Genomic DNA, 27,529 nt, shown 5'->3' on the forward strand with positions numbered 1-27,529 from the left:
CTTCCGCTGTTGTGCATGCAAGCCAATCCTCTGTCTATGGTGCATGCGAAGATGCCTCCTGCCCTGCACCTGTCATTGCACACTCTCAAGTAGCAGCATCAGGAAGCAAGTCTACGTCCTTGTCCCAGCGCAGCGTTCAGTTGTCCATACCCCAGTCCTTGTAACGCAAGCGCAAATATGCAGCCAACGCCCCGCAGGCCACACTACTAAATTCACACATTTTGAGACTGCTTGCGCTCGAAATGTTGCCCTTTAGGCTCGTGGAGGCGGAAGCATTCCGTAACCTGATGGCGGCGGCCGTCCCTCGGTACTCGGTCTCCAGCCACCACTATTTCTCCCAGTGAGCCGTCCACGCATTACACAAGCACGTGTCCCAAAACATTAGCCGTGCCCTCAACAATGCAGTTAACGGGAAAGTCCACCTAACCATGGACACGTGGACATGTGCTTATGGCAGGGACGGTACATCTCGCTGACAGCACACTGGGTTAACAAAGTGGAAGCCGGGACCCAGTCGGACCTTGGGACGGAACACGTCCTCCCGACGCCAAGGATTGCGGGCCCTAGGTCAATCAGGGTTGCCCCCACAGTCTACAGCTCCTGCACCTCATCCTCCTCAGCCTCCTCCTCCTCTTCAGCCTCCATCTCCGAAATGACCATATCAGTCACAAGTTGGAAGCACAGCAGCACTGCCTCGGCCAAGCTGCAACAGGCTGTGTTGAAGCTAATATGCTTACGTGACAAACCGCACAATGCTGAAGAGTTGTGGACAGATCTGAAAGAGCAGGCAGATCTGTGGCTCACACCACTGAACCTACAGCCAGGCATGGGTCGTGTGTGACAATGGCCGGAACCTGGTGGTGACTCTGAGGCAAGGCGAGCTCACACACGTACCATGCCTGGCCCATGTGCTTAACCTCGTGGTTCAGCGGTTCCTCAAATCCTACCTGAAGCTGTCGGATCTGCTTGTTAAAGTACGCCGCCTGTGTGCCCATTTTAGAAAGTCACCTACAGCGTAGCCGCCCTTGCCGTGTTTTAGCAGCGTTTGCAGCTTCCGGCTCACAGACTGGTGTGTGATGTCCCCACGCGTTGAAACTCTACATTGCACATGTTGGGAAGGATTTGTGAGCAGAAGACGGCAGTTGTTGAGTACCAGCATCAACAAGGAAGTCGGTATTCAGTTCAGGCTCCACACATAAGACCTCAGGAGTGGACATAGATTTCAGACATATGTAACATCCTCCAAAACTTTGAAGACTCCACCATGATGGTGAGCGGCGATGAAACCACAATTAGCGTCATCATCCCACTTCTCTGTCTTTTGAAACGCTCTCTGCTCACAATCAAAAAGGATTCATTGCAGGCGATGCACGATGAGATGGAGCAAGGAACCATACAGGGTGATTACACACAGCCCAGCCTCATCTCATCCCAACGTGGATTGGGTGACAATGAGAAAGAGGAGGAGGAAGAACAGGAGCTAGTTTCATGCGCTATAGACGGTACTATCTGCACAACTGTGATACCGTCTGTTCAGCTTGGATGGCCTGAGGTCAGAGAGGAGGAGGAGAGCATGGTCACTCGTCCTCTTGGTGAAAACACGGAAGTCTTGCCTGTTAGCAGTCTGGCACGCATGGCTGAGTTTATGTTACTCTGCCTTTCCCATGACCCTCGCATTCTCAAAATTTTGGGTGACAGTCATTAATGGTTGGTGACACTTCTAGATCCACGCTACAAGGAGAACTTTATATCTCTTATTCCTGTGGCGGACAGGTCTACAAAAATGGAAGAGTACCAGAAGGCCCTTGTTGCAGAACTATTAAAAAAATTCCCATCTGAAAACGCTGGCGGCAGAGGTCATAGTTCGTTGGACAACCAAGGACTACAGGCGAGAGAGACACAATTCCAATCCAGCAGAGGCAGGGGAACACTCTCAAAGTTCTGGGAGAATTTTCTCAGCCCCTCCCATCGTACAGGCCCTGGGGCTCGGGGTACTCTCACAAGGAGTGCAAAGTTTGGGAAGATGCTGAGGGAGTACCTTGCCAACCGTACCAACATCCTCCGTGATTCCTCTGTGCCTTATAATTATTGGGTATCCAAGCTTGATACGTGGAATGAACTGGCTCTCTACGTCTTGGAGGTCCTGGCCTACCCTGTCGCTAGCATTTTATCAGAGCGGGTTTTTAGTGCTGCTGGTGGAATTATAACTGATAAGCTCATCCCCCTGTCAACTGAAAATGCTGACAGGCTCACTCTTATAAAAATGAACAAGGGCTGGATTGGGCCAGACTTCTCAACACCACCGAATGATAGCAGCGTAACATAAACTCAAATCCAGTGTCTTTTTTTGGGAAGTATATTCCCATGCACCTTTTCACACCCACACATGGGTATACACTTCCTGATTTTGGCTATTTGCTCTTGTCCTCCTCCTTCTCCTCATCCTAATCCTCCACTACCATATCACCAGGGTCACCGTGGTCGGTGATGCAACACCCACATAATTTTTTTAAAGGGTGTTTATGATGCCCGTTAAAAAAAAAAATTATACAGTATGTACATGTATACCCACCAAGGGTAAATGTTTGTCAGCCCATACACTTAGTGCATGGGCATTACAAGTATAGGAGACCCGCTCCTTTCTAATGGGAACATTTTTTTATGAGGCCCTCTACGTCTCTTCCTAGGGGCATTGGAGTGCCTCCCAATTTTTGGCAGCCCTTGCATTCACTGCATAGGCAAACACTATGGGAGACCCACTTCCTAATTATGAGAACATTGGTTTTAGGAGGCTCTCCAACCTCTACATCTCTTGCAAGGGGTATTGGAGTTCCTCCAAATTTTTGGCAGCCATTGCTTCACTGCATAGGCAAACAGTATGGGCGACCCTCTCCTTTCTAATGGGAATTTGTCGTTACTGTGGCCCTGCTCTTTGTGACTTTAAATTGTTAGTGTGTTTTTTCCCAAATTTTGGCAGCCCTTGCAGTCACAGCATGGGCATTACCACAAAAGGAGACCCTCTCCTTTGTAATGGGAACATTTTTTTTACTGAGACCCTCCTCTATGTCTCTTCAAAGGGGTATTGGGTTGTGTCCGAATTTTTGGCAGCCCTTGCAGTCACTGCATACGCAATAACAGTATAGGAGACCTACTCTTTAATAATGGGAACAACAAAGCATAGCCGGCTGATGGCTCTCTAACAATAGCGAGGGCCGACTGCTGGCCCTTTAAGAATAGTAAGGGCCGCTTGATGGCCCTATAAAAATAGGCTTTGTGACTTTCAGAGTCCCTCCATCCTAAATGAAACAGGATGTGTCTGATGATGTGTCACACACCACATTGCCAGATAAGGTTGTAAAATGTTAAAATGACATTTTCCAGTGAATGCATTTGTCTTAAAAATAACCTAAAAAAAAAAAACAGTAGAATCTTTCTTTAGTAAAAAAAAACAGAATCGCCAATGTAATCACATTGTTCAGCTCCAGCACCTCCTCCTCCATCTCCGAAATGACCACATCATTCACAAGCTTAAAGCACTGCAGCACTGCCTTGGCCAAGCAGCAACAAGCAGTGCTAAAGATACCATGCTTAATGCTTAGGTGACAAACCGCCCAGCGCTGCAGAGTTGTTGAAAGCTGTAACACAGCAGCCTGATCTTTGGCTCTCACCGCTGAACATACAGCAAGGCATGGTCGTGTGTGACAATGGGTGGAACTTGGTGATGGAGAAATGACAGCCAAAGTAATACGGTTTCCCTCTATGCCAGTCCTTTTACTGAGCTAAAGAATATGGCTGTGGTGAAATACAACTTCCACTGAGAAGCTGTTTCAGATTGAAAAACATTGGGCCCACCAGAGGATTTGATTCTGAGGGCTCACCTTTCTCCCCCGCTCAAGAGCCCCATAGCAGCAGCAAAGTTTACGCTATCATGAACTCTACTGATGTAGAAGCCAGTGAACACCAGAGGATTCTCTGGTGGGACTGTCCAATAGTGTTGAGCCACCCCCGTAGTGTTCGAGTTCGGTTCGGTTCGTCGAACACCCGTGTGTTCGCCGAACTGTTCGTCGAACTGTTCGTCGAACACCTTCGAACACCGTTAAAACCAATGGCAGGCAAACAAAAACACATAGAAACACATAGAAAACACCTTCAAAGGTGTCCAAAAGCTGACAAACTGCTCAGAAGACACAACTAACACATGGAAAAGTGACAAGTACATATAGTCATGCGAAAAGAAAAGAGGTGGAGGAGTAAAAGGAGGGGGAGACACAGATATAGGCATGTCATGCCCTTCTAAAATCCAAAAAGTGAGAAGCCGAGACGGCCAGTCCGCTCCTGCCCGTGCCACCTCCGTGTCGCCGGGTTTGTGCCAGAGCCGCGGTGAACCCTGACGGCCAGCCCCCCTCTCCCAATACTGGTGCCTGTCCGCTGGTGGGTCGAGAGAGCCCCCCTGTGGTGGAGGCAGCTCTAAGCTTTTTAATTTAAATTGTCCCTCTAATTTGAATGAATACACTTTAAATCCACTTACAAGGATCTATTGGAGGGCAAGTCTCATGCCAGCAGCCGCGTAATTCCAGCTCCAGTAGCGTCCACTAAAGCTGCTGCAGTTAAAAAGCTTTTATAAGGATCGAGCTCGGCTGTCCACCGCAAGGCATCCTAGTGCCAGTCCCAGCCCCTATGCCTTGGGGTGCCTCCTGATGCTCTTCACTAAGTATCCCGTGGTCCCGAAGCATTTCCTTTGAAAAAATTAAGTGTCCAAACTACAGGTGGTGTAGCTTGCTTAACAGCCGGGATAATCCGCTGACTAGCAGACACTGCTACTAGGCACAAAGTATTTCCTGGGCTAGATGCAGTTAAAAATTTGTAAGTAGATACTCTCGTTGGATGCTGAGAAAGCATTCCATAGAGTCTCCTGGCACGCCATATATGATTCTCTTAAAAAGCTTGGGGTAGGGGTCTAGGGGACCCTTTTATAGCCAAAATCACGGCCCTGTATCACAATACGTCACCTAGGCTGAAGATAAATGGAACTGTAGCACCGAGGGCTCGGTTGCTACAGACGTATTGCACCTCACCCAGAGGTGTGATATCTCACTCTCAGATAAGGATGGAGTGTGGATCAGGACCCGACACCTGCATGCATTACACCACATTGCCGTGGGGCAGGGCGACCAATATGCCCCTGAGATGGGCACGACAGTCCCTGTCCCTGGCTGGAGTGGGGGGAGGGAACACTGAGGAAGGGGAACCCTGCAGTGCAGGAGCAGGGAGGAAGCAGTTCCTGGGTGCATTGAGAAGGGAGTATAAAAGGTGGGCACCATCTTAGTTCAGTGCAGAGAAGTCTGAGCAGAAGTGGCAGGGAGCAGGGGCTCTGCATGAGCTCTGCTCCGGAGGCGGGCCTAGTAACAGAGGCCCAGGCCTGCAAGAGGGAGAAGGAAGGAAGAGGAGCGGAGAAGGCTCCAGGAACGAGGAATGAAGGGATCCCAGGGGTGCAGACGGGCGAGTCGCCACCGCACGCCCGAATCCACCTGCGTGGAGGGGTCAGGCCAAAGGGGGAGACCGGTCCCCGAACTAGTGGAGGCAGGAAACGACCCTCAGCTAGAAACCGGAGGCTCTGACATTTTATGTGGCGCAGCCCCTTGCTCCACCCGCTAGGAAGGCACCACATAGGGTCAGGGAAACTGGCGCCAAGTTTACCAAGAGGAGGCCCGAGGCAGCCGGACAGAAGTGTTGGTAAGAAAGGCCAGACAAAGGACACACAAAGGGGGTCCTGTGAAGCGCTCCAAAGTTATCTGGGAGTTGTCTGAGCCCCTCACCTGGTGAGCACAGTACGACGTGGGCAGCCGTTACCTGCAGACGTGGTCTGGATAATAAGAACTGTGAGTAAAGGCCCTGAACTGCATCACTGACTCCGTGTCGTTACTGCTGCTGCCCTGCACCATCACCCCCATCCTCCGCATACACTGCCCTGAGGCTATACTCCTCCCGTGGGGAGTTATGCTACGCTCTGCTGCACCCACAACACCAGCCTTAGCGGTCTGCCCTGTAGCGGCGGTTCACTCTGACCGCAATCCACGGGTGGCGTAGTCGGACATTTAAACATCAAAACCACATAAATAGTTCCGCCACTGGTTTGACCGCCCTGAGCCACGGAACCGGATCGCCGCCACGAAGACTACAACCACCAGCATCCACCAAAAAGGGTCCGGCTCCGGGTGTCCCAAGGCCCAGGGGGTGCGTCAGAACATTTTCATCACCTTTCACAATCACCAATGGGACAAGGCAGGGATGTCCTCTGTCCCCTCTCTTATACATCCTAGTGACGGAGCACCTGCTCTCATCAATTCGCCATAACCCCAATATTAGGTGTATTGAGGTGGGAGGCACCGAGTACAAGTGCTCTCTATTTGCTGATGATGTCCTAGTATATATCACTCAATCACATATATCCATCCCTGCTGTTATGGCTGAAATAGATCACTTTGTTACATGGTAAAATTTTAAAATCAATGCAGCGAAGTCTGAGGCCCTCGATGTCTCCCTCCCTAAATCCATATAGGATTCCATCCAGTCCAACTTTCCCTTTGCCTGGCCCTCACAGGGTATCAAATACTTAGGAATTCCTATTCATAGAGACCTCTCCCATCTATGTTATCTTAATTTTGGGCCCTTTATTGAACAATTCCATACAGACCACGGTTGGCAAGTTAGAACTGTAAGATTCACTACGTGAACCACTGGTGTTTTGTGGAAAAGCACATGTACACCGCGTTCCAAATTATTATGCAAAAAGTGTTTAGGAGTGATAAGGGAAGAATTTGTTTGTTTGTCAGTTAAACTCATTGATGGTGATGTGTGTCAGGGCTCTTTATATCACTGTAAGCAATTGCAGACACCTGTGCTAATTAGTTTGGCAGGTGTGTCCAATGAAAGGCAAGACTACTTAAGAAGGCTCTCTCACATTATTAAGCAGCCTACATTTTCTGCCAAAATGGGAAAGAAAAAGGATGTGTCGGCTGCTGAGAAGCAACAAATTGTGGAGTGTTTAGGTCAAGGCATGACTACAATCAACATTGTGCGATGATCAGGATGAAGTGTCTTGGCAATCAAGAAGTATGTAGCTGATTCACAGTACACACGTGTGCGTGCTGATAAGGGCAAATTGAGGACTCTTTCCTACAGGCAATTACGTCAGGTTGAAAGAGCAGCGGCAAAAAAGCCTTGTCATAGCAGCAGACAAGTTTTTGAAGCTGCTTGTGCCTCCAACGTCCCCCGAACAACAAGATGCAGGGTCCTTCAGAGGTTTGCAGCTGTGCATACGCCATCCTGTCGACCTCCTCTATCCACTTCACACAAGCAGAAACGGCTCCAGTGGGCCAAACATTACATGAAGACTGATTTCAAAACTGTTTTGTTCACGGATGAGTGCCGTGCAGCGCTCGATGGTCCAGATGAATGGAGTGGAGGATGGCTGGTTGATGGACACCCCACGCAAACACGGCTACAGCGCCAACAAGGAGGAGGTGGAGTAATGTTTTGGGCTGGAATCATGGGGAGAGAGATTGTCGGCCCCTTTAGGATCCCTGAAGGCGCTAAAGATGAACTCCATAATGTATGTGGATTTTCTCAAACAGCACTTCCTGCCATGGTTCAAGAAGAAGAACCGTGTATTTCACAGCAAGATCATTTTTCTGCATGATAATGCACCATCTCATGCTGCACATAAAACATCTGCATCTCTGGCTGATATGGGCATAAAAGGGGACAAACTTATGGTGTGACCCCCATGCTCCCCTGACCTCTACCCCATTCAGAACCTTTGGAGCATCATTAAAAGGAGTGTCTATGATGGCGGGAGGCAGTTCACATCTAAGCAACAGCTCTGGGAGGGTATTCTGTCCTCATGCAAAACAATTGAAGCAGAAACCATCCAAAACCTGACAAATTCAATGGACGAGAGAGTTCAGAAGCTCCTTTCGAACAAGGGGTCCTATGTGAAAATGTAACATCACCTAGAATAAAGTTTTGAGTTGAAAACTGTTTGATTTCAGTTTCTAACAACCTGCTAATGCTTATAATTTCAAAAATGACCATTTTTTTGGTCTTTATTAAAATGAAAAGGTTGATCGAAAAGTTTGGGGGATCTAAGAGTGTGGCAACCCAGTAGTCATGATTACTTCGAATTCTGACAATATGAGGGTCATGCTGCAGGTAGTGCAGCAAGAAGGCACTTATGTGTCTTGCGCATCTCGGAGCCCCAAAATTATTTTCCGGGCTAGATGCAGCTAAAAATTATTTTTAATTTTAAATCTGGTGAAGCTTATTATAGATGGCCTAATAGGATCAGTGCTGCACACTGCTACAAAGCCCAAATTATTTTCCAGTCAAGATACAGATAAACATGATTAGTAATTTGAAAGCTTAAAACGGTTGGTAGGGTGATTTTAACCAATCATCAAGCTTTTACTCTCCCCAGGATGACACAGGGGTAGAAAAGTCATTTCGGATCCATGATTTGTTCATCTTTATGAACGTGAGTCTGTCTACATTATCAGTGGAGAGCCGCGTGCGCTTATCTGTCAGCACACCACCAGCAGCGCTGAACACACGTTCAGACAGAACGCTGGCTGCGGGGCATGACAAGATCTCCAAGGCGTAAGTGGCTAGTTCCGGCCATTTATCCAGATTGGAAGCCCAAAAAGAGCAAGGGTCCAGTGACACAGTCGTGGCTTCAATGTTTACTTGGAGATACTCCTGTACCATCGTCTCTAGGCGTTGACTATGTGTCAGACTTCTTGTCTCCTGTGGCCTTGCAAAGGATGGGCTAAAAAAGTGGTGAAATGATTCCGCAAAATTGATGTTACCAGCAGATACTGTGGTTCTGTTACGGTTTGAGTGCTGAACACTTGACGGTCCCACGGTTGGCAAGTTGGAACTGTGAGATTCACTACGTGCACCACTGGTATTTTGTGGAAAAGCACATGTAAGATTCTGCAACAGTCTCTGCTGATACTCCTGCATGCGTGCATCCCTTTCTATGGCAGGAATAATTTCTGCAAATTTACTTTTGTACCGGGGATCTAACAGTGTGGCAACCCAGTAGTCAGGATTATTTCTAATTCTCACAATTCGAGGGTCATGTTGCAGGTAGTGCAGCAAGAAGGCACTCATGTGTGTTGCGCATCCAGGAGCACCAAGTCCCTGTTGTGTTGGTGGCGAGGTAACAATCATGCTTCCTTCCTCTGTCCTCTCCCCCCAACCTCGCACAACAGAAATGTGATCAAGGTCTCCCTCATCTGATGAGTCTTCCATCAGTTCGTCCTCCACTTCTTCCTGGGCTCCTGCACCTTCCTCACTAGTTTGGCTGCTACCATGCGCCCTGGTAAAATCATCTCCCCCACCCTCACATGCCTGCCGCCCTGGTGCTGCCGACCGTCTGGACCTTGCAGATGTTAGCCCTTCCGCATACAACTCCTCCTCCTCTACTTCCTCCACCTCCTCTTGTGCCACCACCTGACTCCGAATTTTGTTTAACATGTGCTCCAGCATGTAAATCACCGGAATAGTCATGCTGATAATGGCATCGTCAGCACTAAACATCTTCGTCGCCATTTCAAAACTGTGCAGAAGGGTGCATAGGTCCCTGATCTGAGACCACTCCTCCAGCGTGATTTGCCACACCTCTGAATCTCGTTGGCCCAGGCTATACGTCAGAACGTACTGCACCAGGGCTTGTCGGTGCTGCCACAGTCGCTGCAACATGTGCAGAGTTGAATTCCACCGGGTAGGCACATCGCATTTTAGCCGGTGAAGTGGCAGGCCCAACGACTTCTGTAGAGATGTAAGTCGCTGAGCTGCGGGATGCGAACGGCGGAAGTGAGCACACAGCGACCGTGCCCTCTGCAGAAGGCCATCTAGTCTGGGATAGTGGGCTAAAAATTGCTGGACAACCAGGTTCAACACGTGAGCCATACAAGGCACGTGTGTGACATTGCCCCGGCGAAGGGCCGCACCCAGGTTTGCAGCATTGTCGCACACGGCCTTCCCTGGTTTCAGGTCCAGTGGAGACAACCATTCATGAAATTGGTTCTCCAGAGCTGACCACAACTCCTCAGCTGTGTGACTCACATTTCCCAGACATTTCAATGTAAAAACCGCCTGATGACGTTGAGCCCTACTGCCAGCATAGTAAGGAGGTGTGCAGGATCCCTTCTGCGCAGTTAGAAAGCTTGTGGCGTGACCAGACAGGCTTTGGGTGCAGGTGGAAGACCGAGAGGAGGTTGAGGAGGCAGAAGCAGTGGAGGAAAAATGACATAAAGAGGATTGACGCACAACTCGTGGGGACGGCAAGACTTGGACAGCAGCCCCTTGTCCTGCTGTCACCATAGTTACCCAGTGCCCAGTCAGCGACATGTAACGCCCCTGTCCATGCCTACTCGTCCAAGTGTCTGTGGTGAAATGCACCCTGTCACACACAGAGTTTCTCAAAGAAGCGGTGATGTTGTGTGCGACATGCTGGTGGAGCGCAGGCACACCTTTCTTTGAGAAGTAGTGCCGACTGGGCATCTGGTACTGGGGCACTGCGACGGACATAAGGTCTCGAAAATCCTCTGTGTCCACCAGGCGGAAAGGCAGCATTTCTGTAGCCAAGAGCTTGCAGATGGTGAAATTCAACCTCTTAGCTTTCTCATGGCTAGGAGGAAATGGTCTTTTACTTGTCCACATCTGAGGGACCGAGGGCTGGCTATTGTGCTTAGACGGGGTTGATAAGGGTGTCCCCGGCAAACTGCTGGTCTGTGAGGAAGATGCAGGCGGACATGTTAGGTTGCCTTGATCCAAAGGTGGTGCTATCGATGTCGGACAGCGCTCAAGACCAGCTGGTGTTACCACCTCCAAAGAAAATGATGACCTGCCAATCACGCTGGCTGTTGCGGGTAAAGAGGTGGCAGGTCTGCGCCCCAAAACAGGTGTGACTGCTGTCCCCCCAGTCACAGAGGATGAAGAGGCCGCGGATGCACAAGATATGGCAGACGGTGGTTGGCCCGGCCGGCTAGACCGCATTGTAGCACACTGAGCTTCCTACTGCAACTTATGCTTCATGTCCATGTGCCGGTTCATGCATGAAGTACTCAAACTATGTATTTTTTGGCCTCTACTTAGCTTTTGCTGACAAATGTTACAGATAACACGAGTTGGGTCATCTTTATCGATCTGAAAAAATGCCCAGGCTATGCAAGGCTTAGCACCCATGCGACCTGAAGAGCCACCACGACTTGTGGTGAGAGGCAGAGTTGTTTTTGAGGATGCAGTTGTTGACGTGCTTCCAGTACTACGTCTCTGTCCAGGAAGGCGCAACCTGACCTCGTCGTCACTAGCATCTTCCTCCACCTCCTCTGCTGACCTCATCTCTTGGCTGACTGTGGGTTGACAGTAAGTGGGATCTCCGACCTCATCATCATCACCCTGTGCGTTATCACACCCGTCGTCCTCAGAGCCAACCTGTTCCTGCCCTGACAAAAAACTAAAGTTGTCGCTCCAATCAGGTATTTGAGTCTTATCATCGTCTTCCTCATTGTCTCCACCAACAGGAGTTACAGTTTGGGAATGAGGGTCTACATTATGGTCAGAACCTTCTGCGTCTGGTCCTGGATCCGACTCATAAAGATTCTGGGCATCAGTGCAGATCATTTCCTCGTCTGGATTCACAGAAGCGCTGGAGTCGACCTCTGATTCCCAGGCTATAGTATGAGTAAACAGCTCTGCAGACTCAACCATCTGTTCTACCTCATACTCAGACGGGCAGCTGGAGATTTGGGAGCTGTGAGGAAGCAAGTGCGATTTGGGTGACACCTTTGAGGACTGGAGTATTTGTGATGTTGAAGTTGATGTGGAGGAGAGCCCACTTAAAGGAGCACTTGATATCCGTTGAAGCACCTGCTGTTTTTGTGCCTCATCTGGAATTTGTAGCGATTGGCGTGGCCGTAAGAAAGGGATCTTATCACATTGTCCGCTAAAAGAAGTAGACATTTTAGTTTGGCTGGAAGATGGTCTTTCTTCTGCACCTACCCCACGGACACAACCTTTTTTCCCCTTCCCAACACGCCTATTCCCCTTTCCACCAGCAGCAGGCCTTTTTCCACTCATTTTGGTGGTTAACTAATTCACAACTCTGGAGTTGTTTGCACAAAAAAACAATGGATGGTAACCGAGCAGAGCTGAGTGGCCAAACTGTGGTATTAGGCCAAAACTATTGGCTGGGTTAGATGCAGAAAAAAATTATTTTTAATTTGCAACCTGATGGAGGTCAGTATAGATGGACTAATAGACCAAGTCCCACACACCGCTAGAAGTCCAAATATTTTTTCAGAGCTAGATGCAGAAAAAAATTATTTTTAATTTGCAACCTGATGGAGGTCAGTATAGATGGACTAATAGACCAAGTCCCACACACCGCTAGAAGCCCAAATATTTTTTCAGAGCTAGATGCAGAAAAAAATTATATTCAATTTGCAACCTGCTGGACGTCAGTATAGAAGGACTAATAGAACAAGTCCCACACACTGCTAGAAGCCCAAATATTTTTTCAGAGCTAAATGAAGAAAAAAATTATTTTTAATTTGCAACCTGATGGAGGTCAGTATAGATGGACTAATAGACCAAGTCCCACACACTGCTAGAAGCCCAAATATTTTTTCAGAGCTAGATGCAGAAAAAAATTATTTTTAATTTGCAACCTGATGGAGGTCAGTATAGATGGACTAATAGACCAAGTCCCACACACCGCTAGAAGCCCAAATATTTTTTCAGAGCTAGATGCAGAAATTTTTTTTATTCAATTTGCAACCTGATGGAGGTCAGTATAGATGGACTAATAGACCAAGTCCCACACACTGCTAGAAGCCCAAATATTTTTTCAGAGCTAGATGCAGAAAAAAATTATTTTTAATTTGCAGCCTGATGGAGGTCAGTATAGATGGACTAATAGAACAAGTCCCACACGCTGCTAGAAGCCCAAATATTTTTTCAGAGATAAATGAAGAAAAAAATTATTTTTAATTTGCAACCTGATGGAGGTCAGTATAGATGGACTAATAGACCAAGTCCCACACACTGCTAGAAGCCCAAATATTTTTTCAGAGCTAGATGCAGAAAAAAATTATTTTTAATTTGCAACCTGATGGAGGTCAGTATAGATGGACTAATAGACCAAGTCCCACACACCGCTAGAAGCCCAAATATTTTTTCAGAGCTAGATGCAGAAAAAAATTATATTCAATTTGCAACCTGCTGGAGGTCAGTATAGAAGGACTAATAGAACAAGTCCCACACACTGCTAGAAGCCCAAATATTTTTTCAGAGCTAAATGAAGAAAAAAATTATTTTTAATTTGCAACCTGATGGAGGTCAGTATAGATGGACTAATAGACCAAGTCCCACACACTGCTAGAAGCCCAAATATTTTTTCAGAGCTAGATGCAGAAAAAAATTATATTCAGTTTGCAACCTGATGGAGGTCAGTATAGATGGACTAATAGAATGATGCTATGCCCAAAAGATTTTACTTCACTAGGTGCAGTAAAAAAATTGGTATTCTATACACAGGTGGTATATCTTGCAACACAGATAGGCTACTCCACTGACTAACACACTCTGCAATAGGCCAAAAAGGATTAGCTTTGCTAGATTCAGCCAAATGCTGTGAAAAAAACTTGCACAGCACTGGCACAGACCTGCCTGGCAAAAACTGATAGGAACTGATGTAACCTAGTCCTGAAAAGGACTCCAATTACAATTAGTCTTTACTCCCACAATCTATCTATTTAAGAGCACAGACCTGCCTGATAAAAGTCGTAGGAAATGCTGTAACCTAGTCCTTAAAAGGACTGCAATCACAACTATTCCCTACTCCCAAGCTATCTGTATATTTGTGCGAAAATTGGCTTGAAATTAACAAGGTATAGCGCACACAGCAACAGCGGTGCCGTCTAACACGCAGCTGCAGCAGTGAGAAAATGGTGGCGACGGGGAAAATGGCTTGGTCTTATAGGGCAAGGACATGTGACATACACTGCCAATCACACATGCCCTTGCTTGTGTGAAAAAAAGCACTTCGCTCCGTGTGTGCGCTGCTGATAGGCTGACAGATTGCACCTCCCCACTGCAAATGCGGGAAAGAGAAAAAAAAATGGAGATCTTCATTGTTCCTGCAGAGATCCATCCCCTGCCCCTCCCCCCGCCCCGCTGTACACTCAAACTGCGTATTAACATTAATTTTCATCATTACTGAGAAAAAATCCAGTTATGATTTTGGTGCACGAACAGTTATCGAACATAACCTCGAACAGCCGAATTTTTCTCAAATTGTTCGTGTTCGCCGACCGGCTCGAACACCGCCCAAAACAGCTCGAATTTGAGATTGGCGAACAGTTCGAGTAGAACAACGCTCATCTCTACTGTCCAACCCTGCCGAGAAGCAGTCCTGGCTAAGAAAAGTGTGTGGGAAGGTTTCCGTACACTCTATGGCTGCTTTTTTTACTGAGGTGGAAACCCACGCAAACACGGGGAGAACATACAAAATCCTTGCAGATGTTGTCCTTGCTGGGATTTGAACCCAAGATCCCAGCGCTACAAGGCTTCAGTGCTAACCACTAATCCAATGTGCTGCCGTTCACCCTCTGATATCTAACAGGCTGGAGAAACTTGCACCTACTGCCACTCTATCTATCTTTAGCTCCTTTGTGAGAAACTAATGTATTTGGGCAGCCACTCAGTCTACCAAATAAAATTTGTGAAAAAGAAATTGAGGATGGCTTTGCTACAGATATTAGGGGCAGTGCTAATACCATGGCGTCGTACCATAGTTTACTGGAAATATTCCAGGCTGGTAGGAGGCAAGCAGATTTCCACAGAAAAGTACCAGCAGTAATATTCAGGGACCCACGCTTGTAGAAGGCGGAGACAACACCGGGAGAAATAGTGGCGACTGGGGACCAAGTATGGACACCCGGCCGCCACCGCCATGAGGTTGTGGACAGCTTTCACCTCCACGAGTCTAAAAGGCCACATTTCAAGAGCAAGCAGCTGCCCAGAAATCTGACAGTTTAGTATTATGGCCTGTGAGTGGGTGGGTGGCTGGCTGCATACTTGCGCTTGCATTCCAAGTAACAGAAAAAGAAGCAGATGGTGGCCTCTATCATCATCATGGCCTCACCTTGGCAATAAACTCTTTTTAAGAAGAAACCAGGGCCCACCGGAGGAGCCTCCGGTTCTCTGGTGGGCCAATCCAACCCTGCGGAGAAGCAGCACTGGCTAATAAAAGTGTGGGGAAGGTTCCCGGACACTCTATGGCTGCTTTTTTAATGTGGATTGGACGTACTTATGCATGTTATTTCTCAAACCACACTACATATCAGGCCATTGCCCAACTCTGTAGTCATGAAATTAAAGGCGCAAAGAAAGATGTTTGTGTGTTGAAGCACCAACGATAATGTGAGCTGATGTTGGACAGGCTGCCATTGCTTCTGCAACAAGCTGCATTAGAGAACTTCCTGGGAGAAATGACACCCAGAGTAGATACAGTTTCCCTCTATGCCAGTCCTTTCACCAAGCTAAAGAATATGGCTGTGGTGAAATACAACTCTCAGCAAAAAAAGCTGTGGACTGGCTCCGTACCGTCCCTGGCCACATTCACCTGTCCACGTGTTTGTGGTTAGGCGGTCCTTCCCAGTAAGTTCACTGGGGAGGGCACAGGTAATGTTGTGGGACCTGTGCCTCCACGTGCTTAAAAGGCCACATTTCAAGTGCAAGCAGGTTTAGAGGACTTCCTGGGAGAAATGACAGCTGGAGTAGATACGGTTTCCCAAATCCTTTCACCAAGCTAAAAAATATGGCTGTTGTGAAATACAACTCACTGACAAGCTGTGGACTGGCTCCGTACTGTCCCTGGCCACATTTACTTGACCACATGTTTGTGGTTAGGCAGTCCTTCCCAGTAAGTGCACTGGGGAGGGCAAGGCTAATTGATACGCTCACGTCTGGACTGTTTGACGTGTGCGTGGTTAGTGGTCCCACTGGCCCACGAACCGAGAAGTGCCTGGAGGGGCATGACTAGGGACCTCACCAGATCTGACCACGAACACACGGTGGCTTAATCGACTCCGTGGTCCGAGGAGGGACGTGGGAGGTGGCTCAGGTGCTACTCCAGGTCAGACCCCGGTCACAGCTGTGGACCCACACCGGGGAATGCAGGAACGGGCAGGAGTGGCTGGTATGCAGACAGGCTGGTACTGGCAGGCACGGCTGGTTTGCAGACAGGCGGGTACTGGCAGGCACGGATGGTATGCAGACAGGCGGGTACTGGCAGATAGGTAAATGGGCTGGATAGGTACTAGTACAGACTGGGATACAGGTACAGAGCCGCAGGTGTGGAGAGCAAGCGAAGTAGAGCAGAGCCGCAGGTGCGGAGGACAAGCGGAGCAGAGCAGAGCCACAGGTGCGGAGGACAAGAGGAGCAGAGCCGCAGGAGCGGAAGACAAGTGAAGCAGAGCAGAGCCGCAGGTGCGGAAGGCAAGCGGAGCAGAGCAGAGCCGCAGGTGTGGAGGGCAAGCAGAGCAGAGCCGCAGGTTTGGAGGGCAAGCAGAGCAGACCAGGGCCGCAGGTGCGGAGATCAAGTGGAGCAGAGCCGCAGGTGCGGAGAGCAAGCGTAGCAGAGCAGAACCGTAGGTGCGGAGAGCAAGTGGATCAGAGCACAGCCGCAGGTGCAGGGAGAAAGCGGAGCAGAGCAGAGCCGCAGGTGCTGAGAGCAAGCGAAGCAGAGCAGAGCCGCAGGAGCGGAGGGCAAGCGGAGCAGAGCCGAAGGAGCGGAGGGCAAGCAGAGTAGAACAGAGAAGAGCAGAGCCTCAGGCGCAGAGAACAAGCGGAGCAGAGCCGCAGGTGTGGGGAGCAAGCAGAGCAGAGCACAGCCACTGGTGCGGAGAGCAAGCGGAGCAGAGCAGAGCCGCGGGAGCGCACAGACAGGACAGGGTTCTGTTCACATGGAACAGGCAGGGACAGGGAAACCAGGGAAGATAGCTAGAACACAGGAGGTAGATACGGAGGCAGGGAGATGGGACAAGCAGAACCAGATACACACAAGGTACTTGCTAAGAAGTAGCGAGTGGACACAAAACTCACAAACAGAAGTACAGAGACAATGGGTAGGAGTTAGGTACTGGTTGAGACACTGCAGGAAAAGGGAAGGATTGGACATAGAGACAAACAGATAATGGGCTAGGACACAGTTCAGACAGGAACTGACACAGGAATGAGATACAGGAACAAGCCTAGGCATACAGCCCCCAAGGTGGCAGAAAGGGGCTAGAAGTCACAGATACAGATAATGGGCCTGGGTACTCAGCCCCCCAGGGTGGCGAAAATGGGCAAGGTTCAGGACAGGACCTGGCAACTAACACTTGCACAGAACACACTGAAAGAAAGTGTTGCTCAGGCACCTCCCACTGGGGGAGGAGGTTTAAGTATCCAGTGACTCACAGCAATAGCCTTGGGAAGCATTAGGACTGTGCACACTGTAACTTTAAGAATCAGGAAGTGCCAGCGCAGCTGCCCTAAGCCAGCAGACAAGATACAAGCACACAGCAGGTAGAGAAGCATAGTGTGCAGCCTGGACTGGTAGGTAATTTGGCGGTCTTGCATGGTGGGAGATGGTAAGCCATGCCAGCATGCCGCCAGGGATGTTACAGCAATGTTGTGGAACCCGTGCTTGTGGAAGCCGGAGACGATATCGGGAGAAATAGTGGCGGCTGGGGACCGAGTATGGACACCCGGCCGCCGCCGGCATGAGGTTTTGAAAAGCTTCTGCCTCCACGAGCCTAAAAGGCCACATTTCAAGTGAAAGCAGCTTTAGAGGACTTCCTGGGAGAAATGACAGCTGGAGTAGATACGGTTTGCCAAGTCCTTTCACCAAGCTAAAAAATATGGCTGTGGTGAAATACAACTCACCGACAAGCTGTGGACTGGCTCCGTACCGTCCCTGGCCACATTCACATGACCACGTGTTTGTGGTTAGGCGGTCCTTCCCAGTAAGTGCACTGGGGAGGGCATGGGTAATGTTGTGGGACCCGTGCTTGTGGAAGGCGGAGACGACACCGGGACAAATAGTGTCGGCTGGGGACCGAGTATGGATATCCGGTCGCCGCCGCCGTAAGGTTGTGGACAGCTTCCGCCTCCACGAGCATAAAAGGCCACATTTCAAGTGCAAGCAGCTGTCAAAAATTTGGCAGTATAGTATTGCAGCTTGTGGGTGGGTGGCTGGCTGCATACTTGCACTTGCATTCCAAGGAATGGGGTAGGGACAACTGAACGCTGCACTGGGACAAGGATGTGGACGGTGATTGTTGCAAGTCTGCAATGACAGGTGCATGGCGGGAGGCATCTTCGCATGTGCCAAGGATCACTTATGATGGGCACACTTTTAGGCAGTGACCTGAGAGTCAGAGATGCTTCCAGGGGTCTTCCCCATGCTGTTCCCATGTCTTTTCAGCACTGTATGCATGTGTCTGATAATGTGTCACACACCACATGGCCAGATAAGGTTTTAAAATGTTAAAATCACATTTCCCGGTGAATGCATTTGTCACGGTTGAAAGCAATGCAAAAGTGCAAAAACGCATCAAAAATTCTACGTATGAATGTAGCCCAAGGTGTGGAGGAGTATTTTTGGTTTTGGTTATTTATTTTGCCTTATATACAAGTAATTACCCTGGAAAGGATGTTCCTTAACATATTTACCAGGAAAATCCATTTTGGTTTCGTTTTTGTATGTTTTATTGTGAGTCTGTAAAAGTGGCGTAATACCTGATAACATTGTTTACAGCAGTGACCTGTGAGTCAGAAATGCTTCCAGGGGTCTTCCCCATGCTGTTTCCATGTCATTTGAGCACTGTTCCCATCGATTTTGTCAATTTTTAGGCCCTCTGCAGACTGCTGGGGTAAGGAGTGAAACTGCAGCACAATAATTAAAGTGAACAATAGCGGCCAGTAGTGGTCAAACTGTAGAAGGGCAACGGGCACTGCGATCGCTGCGTTCAACATTTTTGCAGGCTCATATGAGATAACTGCATTCATAATTTGTGCAGGTTGACTATTTTCACGGCGTGCACTGTTCACTTACAAAAATGGCACCTGGTCCTTTTGCTGACACTGACCCCTCTATTGGCTGAATCTGCTCAGATATGAAGATTGCATCAGCTCCCTCTGCTAAGCACTGGCTGTAGAACGCAGCCAGTACTTAGTAGAAGGGGTGGTGCCAGCACAGGGGGGTGACTGCCATCTTAAATTTTGAGCTCTGGTGCACATTTCAATACTACTTAGCCCGGATCTCCACTTTCCCCATACGGAGAGCTGGTCAGAGCAGCATTGAAGTGTGTCCTGACATCTTGGGCCACATAGAATGACATGGTGGGCTGGATTCGGCCCACAGGCCTTGAGTTTGACACTTATGAGTACTAGACGATTGTTGTGCTGGCTGACTTCGTTCTCGACCTTCATTTTTTGTTCTGGCTGACTGTAATAACTACGTTCTCCGTTTATGCAGCTATGAGTCCTAGACGAAGTCAAACAATGGATATCACTCGTCAGATTATTACTGTCGTCTGCACAGGCTCTTTTATTTCTCTATAAAATTCACTTTAGAATTTTGTTTATTCATCTAAATAAACCATTAACACTTCTATTTATGAAAGCATTCTTATTTTGCAGCATTTTCCGCACAGCTGCCTACAACTTTTGCACAGTACTGTATTTTAGTAAGTGCAACATAATCATATTCCCAACACATTTTTGAAAAGTGGATAACCTCTGCATGATGGGGAACTTTAAATCAATGTCTGATCCATGGATGGGTTACTTTATTGCGACAGAAAAAAATACAGTATTTTACATGCAGTACCAGCAAATTAATCAAGCTTTCTGAAATCTCATGCATATGTAAGGTGCCCAAGCGAGGTAGTCATGGGCGGGCTGCTGTAGCTCCTGCACGCTCTGGCACCCTACATGAAAATTGTGTCCCATTCCCAGTGTGCTCTTTTGTGTGGTGAAGCTTCCTTCCTCAGGGACCACTGCACACAATCCAAGAGACACCAAGTGCTTTTCAACAGTTAACCTTTACTGAACAGTTCTCAGTCATTACAGTGGAGCATGTGGGATACTGCACAACAGGTTAAAGTCTTTCCCTCAGGTACCGGACATAACTTCAGCCCTAGAACTCGTTCCCGATAGAGCATTCCTTCTCCTGCAGTCTCCACTACCTCTAGGGATCCCTCTCTACAAGTGGCAGTGCACCTTGATTCCATTAACCTCTGACTTTGAGTATCTGTGTCTACCTTCGTCTGCAAGCCTGCAAGTGCAATGTTCCCAATGGCCCAAGCGCCAATCTCGAGGTCCCAGCCCGACTAATGGATCCGCATGAAGGAGTCGACTCGTATGGCAATCCACTGCCCCGAGTGATAGGCCAATGTTGGCCCTTGCAGCCCACTGCACTTGAACTCCACAAAGAACTTGCTTGCACCTTCCACTACTCCTAACCACACATAACCAAGAAGTCCCTCTCCTTTTATTAACACTATTCCTCTCCCGTCTGGGGGCTTGTATCTAAAGCCCCCGTCACACTAAGCGAGATCGCTAGCGAGATCGCTGCTGAGTCACAAGTTTTGTGACTCAACAGCGACCTCAGCAGCGATCTCGCTACGTTTGACACGTAGCAGCGACCAGGCCCCTGCTGTGAGATCGCTGGTCGTGTCAAAATGGCCTGGACCATTTTTTGATCCTTGAGGTCCCGCTGGGTAGCATGCATCGGTGTGTTTGACACCTTACCAATGACCTCTTTGGCGACTCAGAACTGAGACACATAGGCGTGCATCGTTATACAGATCGTTACAGGTCGCTGCATCGTTGCTGCGTCGCTAAGAAGATCTGGCTGTTTCACATCTCACCAGCGACCACATAGCGACGCAGCAACGATCCCTGGCAGGTCATATCGTTGTCGGAATCGCTGTAGCGTCGCTAAGTGTGACGGTACCTTAACATTAACTATTCCTTATCTACTTCCTATCTCTGCAATCTATTACTGATAATCCATGTTCCCTTTTATTTATAAAACACTTATCTTTATACGCTATCATGGGGTTTCTACATTTGCCCCGCTATTCTACATATTACTATAACACATTATATATGGATTATACACATTAAATGCATAAAACGCATAATGTTGCTTATCTTTTCCTTGTATATTTCACCATCAAAGCTTTTTTTCAAATCTGCAGCATGTCAATTCTTTTAGGATTTTTGCAGCATTTTTCACTCATTCAAATGAATGGAAAAACCTCAAGTAAAAATGCATCAAAAACGCACGTAAAAACACAGCAAAAATATGTAAGTGGTTTTCCTGACAACACAAAGAAAAATCTGCTGCAAATACTCAATGTGCGCACATAGCCTATAAGACAATATGTGCCTCCCTGGTCTGTCTCATAGAAAGGGCTCCCAAGCAAGGACAATACCTTTAATGATATGAATAGTCAACGCTAGACTGCAGACTCTCTGACCTCAGTCAATTTAGAAAATAAAAGACTAGACACTATTTATCCTATCCAGTTGATCTGCATTCATGATAAATATGTTATAACATAATATAGACATCAGTACAGAAAACTTTCAATGATGACGCATTTATTATAAAATCAGATTAAAACTTCACCCTTTCACATAGATATATTTATTGTACTATAGACAAAGCCTTATACCAATGATGATAACTACAGCAGCACAACGCACAGTACAGCTCTGAAGTCCATGCTGTGGCTGCAGTTAAAACAAGGTTGGATACACTCCTGAGGAGAATTCTGCAAACTTTATTAAATCCTGTAGCTATGGAAACCAGGAACCCCACAAGCTGCAAAGCTCGCTGCGTTAGTAGAGGTTATCACTAGGTAGTGAATATATAGCAGGAGTTGACTTTTATTGTAGATGTAAGTTCTAAATTAAAACTGAAACATCTGGTAAATAAACAAGTTTCAAAAACTGTCATCGCTCACTACACAATAAACATGGTTGCTATCACTCCCCGACAGAATGATTGACAGGCTGCTCTGCAGTGTATGTGTACACTGTGCATGAGCAGACAGGGGTAAATCTAGGTGAGCTGGCACGGCATTTGCTCCTGGTGCAGGTAGCAGGAGGGTACTATCAGGCCACCAAAAGTGGTAGTTTGAGGTATCTCATAGGCGGTGGCATTTTGACCCCCCCCCATAAGCCGGTTGTACGGAGGGACAGTATGTAAGGAGAAATGTGTGAGGGGACAACATGGGGAAAAGTGTGAGGGGACAGTATGGGTGGAAAGTATTAGGGGATAGTATGGGGGCAAAAGTGTGAATGCTTAATATAGAGACTGGGTAGTCTGGGGGCAGTATAAAAGGGGCAGCATGGGGTGACAGGGTGAGGGCACAGAACGAAGGGGACAGTATGCAAAAGGGGTGGTGTGAAGAGGGGGCACAGTAAAGAGACAGGGCAGTATAGGGGGGATACAGTGTGAGGGAACCAAATGAAGAGGGGGTGCAGTATGAAAAGAGGGTAGCATAGTGAAAGACACTGAAGAAAGAAACAGTGTGGTCGTTATAGCTAATCATGGAGAACAGTGAGATGGTTATTACTAATAAAGGTGGACAGTGTGGCAGCTATAGAAGGGAGGATAGTAAAGGGACTGGACAATATAGTGGAAATACAGTATGAGGAGAAAGAGTAAAGAGGGGGTCTAGTATGGAAAGATGCCATTGTGCTGGGGGTCAATTAAGATAGGGACAGTGTTGTGGTTAAGGCTATTCAGGGTGGACAGTGAAGGGGTTATAGCTAATAAGGGAAGTCAGTGTGGTGATTATAGTTAATTAGGGAGAACAGTGGTGGTAAGAGTTCATAAGGGCAAACAGTGTGCAGGCAATACTTTATAGGAAAAGACAGTGTGGAGGCCATATACCATAAGGACAGGATGATGATAATTTTTTGTGCAGAGAGCTTAGCAAGAGGCAATTCTTTATTCAGGGACATAGTGTAGGTCACATATTTTTATTCAGGAGCATTACAATGACACTATAATTTTAAGGACACTATGCTTGTTGGGGTGTGCTGCAGAAGACATGAGAAGATGGAAGTCTGCAGAGACGAGCTGTGGACATGAAAAGCGATTATGGCTGTCAAAGATCACAGTCGGGTGTCAGGTTTCCTTTAAGAGAATTTAAAACCAGGATAGACTCCCTATAAAAGGATTGTTCACTTTATCTCTATTACAGCATATGTATCGGGGACAAAATTTTATAGCTCTTAGTAATATATAAGTAATAAAGATTCCCCTCCTGTATTTGTTAGTGCAGACTTCCTCACAGACTGCACAACTATCTTGTTCCAAAAATGGCTGCTTATTGAGGAGCATGTAACCACAACCGTCTATCAGTATCTACCAACAGAAAAACACTCCACACAGGAAAGCTGCTTATTACCGTAAGTGGAGGAGGTGGATGGACAGGTCTGGATACATGCTCTTCAGTCTGGATACGTGCTCTTCAGTCTGGATACATGCTCTTCCACCTGCAGCCGTTATGTGGACAGGAGCGCTGTGAGTCTTGAAGGAAGACTTCACTGCTGGAGGAGTAATGGAGTCTTTTAGAAATACAGAGAGCAAAGGAAGTGGAGCAATACCTTAAAATGAAATCTGTGAGGAACTTTGTCAGTTTAAATCCACATATCCATAAATATTGAATGAGTTCTTCTTAAAAGGATCTCTACCCAGTGCATAAATATGGCCATATTTTAGTAAATCAAATATTAAGCAGTTTTATTGTCATTTTCAATTACCGATCTATTTGTAGACTATCCTGACCATAACAGTTTAGCAGAATGTTTTGGTAGAGGCAGAGGTGTAACTATCACGGTCACAGCCGCTGTAACCGGGCCTGGTGGGTGAGGGGCCCGCCGACAACAGCAAATACTTTAGCTGGATGTGAATGTAGATACACTCAAATGAAAGCTGAAAGTCTGAACTTCAACTGCATCTGAATTGTTTTGTTTGAAATTCATTGTGGTAATGTCTAGAACCAAAATTAGAAAAATGTTGTCTCTGTCCAAATATATATGGACCTAACTGTATATACAGGGTGGGCCATTTATATGGATACACCTAAATGAAATGAGAATGGTTGGTGATATCAACTTCCTGCTTGTGGCACATTAGTATATGGGAGGGGGAAAACTTTTCCAGATGGGTGGTGACCATGGTGGCCATTTTGAAGTCAGCCATTTTGGATCCAACTTTATTTTTTTCAATGGGAAGGGGGTCATGTGACACATCAAACTTATTGAGAATTTCATAAGAAAAACAATGGTGTGCTTGGTTTTAACGTAACTTTATTCTTTCATGAGTTTTTACAAGTTTATGTAGAGTTTTTGGAAGTTTATGCAGTTCCAACATACAGTAGACCTTAAGCTTGGTGATAAGGCTGAGTCCCCTCCATTCCCAGATATTCTTACAGCGTTTCTAGAAAGTGGTGCTGGGGCTTTGGCAATTCTATTGTTGACCTCAACATCTATAGTCACTATGCTTTATAATTACTAAGTTTATAGTCAAAACTTAGTAATAATTTTTATTTTGCTTATTGAGGTATGGGATGAAACTTTTCTATTTAGAAATGCAGGCAAACTGTTATAAAAGTACATGAAGCCATATTAGTGGCCACCGTCAAATTATTTTTTTGGCAAACTTCCTAACTTTTATTTATACAATATGATGCCAAGATAACAGATGGTCACTGCTTTATGACAAGCTAATTAAAAAGTAACAACCAACATTATTGCACTGTAGAAAAATAGCAGACACAACCAACTACAAAAACAAAAAGACTTCTGTAAGTAAAAGTACCATAATTACTAAACTGTTAGGTACTGTGGAGACATCCTAATATTCTAATATTGGATCATTTTTTGTTTTTGCATTTATGTTCTCTTTAAATGAAAATGTTATAGTCATAACTTTCTACAGTAAAAATAGACCTGGATTTATTGGAGATATAACCTGGTGAAAAAAAAGAATACACAAAATGGTAAAGCAAGCATTGTCTTTTTTGGCTAGAACATTTTTATCATACGTCACATAAATATTTAAAATCACTTAAAGTTTCTACTGTTCTGTTGATGTAGCATATTAGATCTTCTGTTTGGGAATTTTTATGTTTTACCACATCTTATTGCTTAAGTCATCTATTATAGCCATTAGCAAAATTCATCTGATGACAGATGGTTCCTGTAGAAATGACACAAGGACCCAAAAGCACGGCGTGTACTTAAAAAGATTTTGGTCACCTGAATTCTTCTTTCTGACCTTTTTATAGTCTTCCTTTAGTCAACATTTTTACTGCAGGACTTAATGTGAATGTCCAACCTTTAATACTATTTTGTGTATAAGTATAAATAGATTAAAGTGCTTTATTTTTGTAATAAAAAGCTCCAAATCCCCTACATATACAGGTGCATCTCACTAAATTAGAATATCATCAAAAGTTAATTTATTTCAGTTCTATTTCAAGTGTTTATTTCTGTTAATGTTGATGATTATGGCTTACAGCCAATAAAAACACACAAGTCATTACCTCAGTAAATTAGAATACTTTATAACAACAGCCTTGAAAAATGTTTTTAAAATTCGAAATGTTGGCCTACTGAAATGTATGTTCAGTAAATGCACTCAATACTTGGTCGGGTCTCCTTTCGCATTAATTACTGCATCAATGCGGCGTGGCATGGAGGCGATCAGCCTGTGGCACTGCTGAGATGTTATGGAAGCCCAGGTTGGGTCTGGTCTCTCATCTTCCTCTTGACAATTCCCCATAGATTCTCTATGGGGTTAAGGTCAGGCGATTTTTCTGGCCAATCAAGCACAGTGATACTGTTGTTTGTAAACCAGGTATTGGTACTTTTGGCAGTGTGGACAGGTGCCAAATCCTGCTGTCCTGCTGGAGAATGAAATTTCCATCTCCAAAAAGCTTGTCGGAAGAGGGAAGCATGAAGTGCTCTAAAATTCCCTGGTAGACGGCTGCGCTGACTTTGGTCTTGATAAAACACAGTGGACCTACACCAGCAGATGACATGGCTCCCCAAACCATCACTGATTGTGGAAACTTCACCCTAGACCTCAAGCAGCTTGGATTGTGGCCCCTCCACTCTTCCTCCTGACTCTGGGACCTTGATTTCCAAATGAAAATTGGAACTTTGGGACCTTGTGGAGTGTGTCAATGACTGCCTTCTGGACATCTGTGAAGTCAGCAGTCTTCCCCATGATTGTGGAGCCTACTGAAACAAACAAAGGGACCTTCTTAAATGCTTAGGAAGCCTTTGCAGGTGTTTTTGGTCAATTGTTCTAATTTACTGGGATAATGATTTATGTATTTTCTTTGGCTGTAAGCCATAATCATCAACATTAACAGAAATAAACACTTGAAATAGATCACTCTGTTTGTAATGACTCTGTATAATAAATGAGTTTCACTTTTTGTATTGAAGAACTGAAATAAATAAACTTTTTGATGATATTCTAATTTAGTGAGATGCATCTGTACATGCATTTAACCCCTTAATGACCTTGCGATTTTCCATTTTTGCACTTTCATTTTTTCCTCCCCTTATTCCAAGAGCCATAACTTTTTAATTTTTCCGTCCCCATAGCCACATGAGGGTTGTTATTTGCAAGATGAGTTGTACTTTTGAATAACTCCATTAATTTTATCCTGTGATGCACTGCAAAGCGGTAAAAAAATTCCAAATGCATTGAAATTGTAAAAAATAGTGCAATACGACAATTGTTTTGTTTTTTTTATTTACCATGTTCATTATTAGTGTTGAGCGAGCATGCTTGACACTGCTCGGTACTTGCTCGAGCATCACGCTACTCGGGATGTTCGGCGAGCACCGAGCATTTCCGGGTTACTCGGGCGGGAGCTCGGGTCTCTGCCCTGCATGTTTGGCGCTGTTTACAGAGCCAATGAACATGCAGGGATTGCCAGCCAGTCACTGTAATGCTGCAGCCATGTTGGTTGTGGGCATTACAGTGATTGGCTGGCCGCACAGCGTCACCTCGAGTATTTAAAACCGGGCGCCGCCATCTTGGACACAGTCGCTCCGGATTAAACAGTGTAGGGACAGCGCTGCTGATTTAGGGAGAGATATAAACTGCGAAATAGTTAGTGTAGGGTCTGTAAAGGCTGCCAGAACAAACAAACAGTTCTTTTCAGGACTAATATCCATCCCAGATACCAGGCAGGCAGGCTGTATAGGAGACACAGTGGTTATACCAGCAAACGCTGCATTACAGTCCTGTGTGCTCCTGTTGCTGAAATTGCTGGACTTAGCACCAGGTGTCGAGGGCCAGGAAAAATCCTTTTTTTTTCATCTAAATCCTCCTTTTTTTTTCCTCCTTCACACTGTACAAATACCC

This window comes from Phyllobates terribilis, unplaced genomic scaffold, assembly GCF_046119375.1.
Source record: "Phyllobates terribilis strain yellow unplaced genomic scaffold, ASM4611937v1 Scaffold_2__4_contigs__length_985480577, whole genome shotgun sequence".
Taxonomy (NCBI): domain Eukaryota; kingdom Metazoa; phylum Chordata; class Amphibia; order Anura; family Dendrobatidae; genus Phyllobates; species Phyllobates terribilis.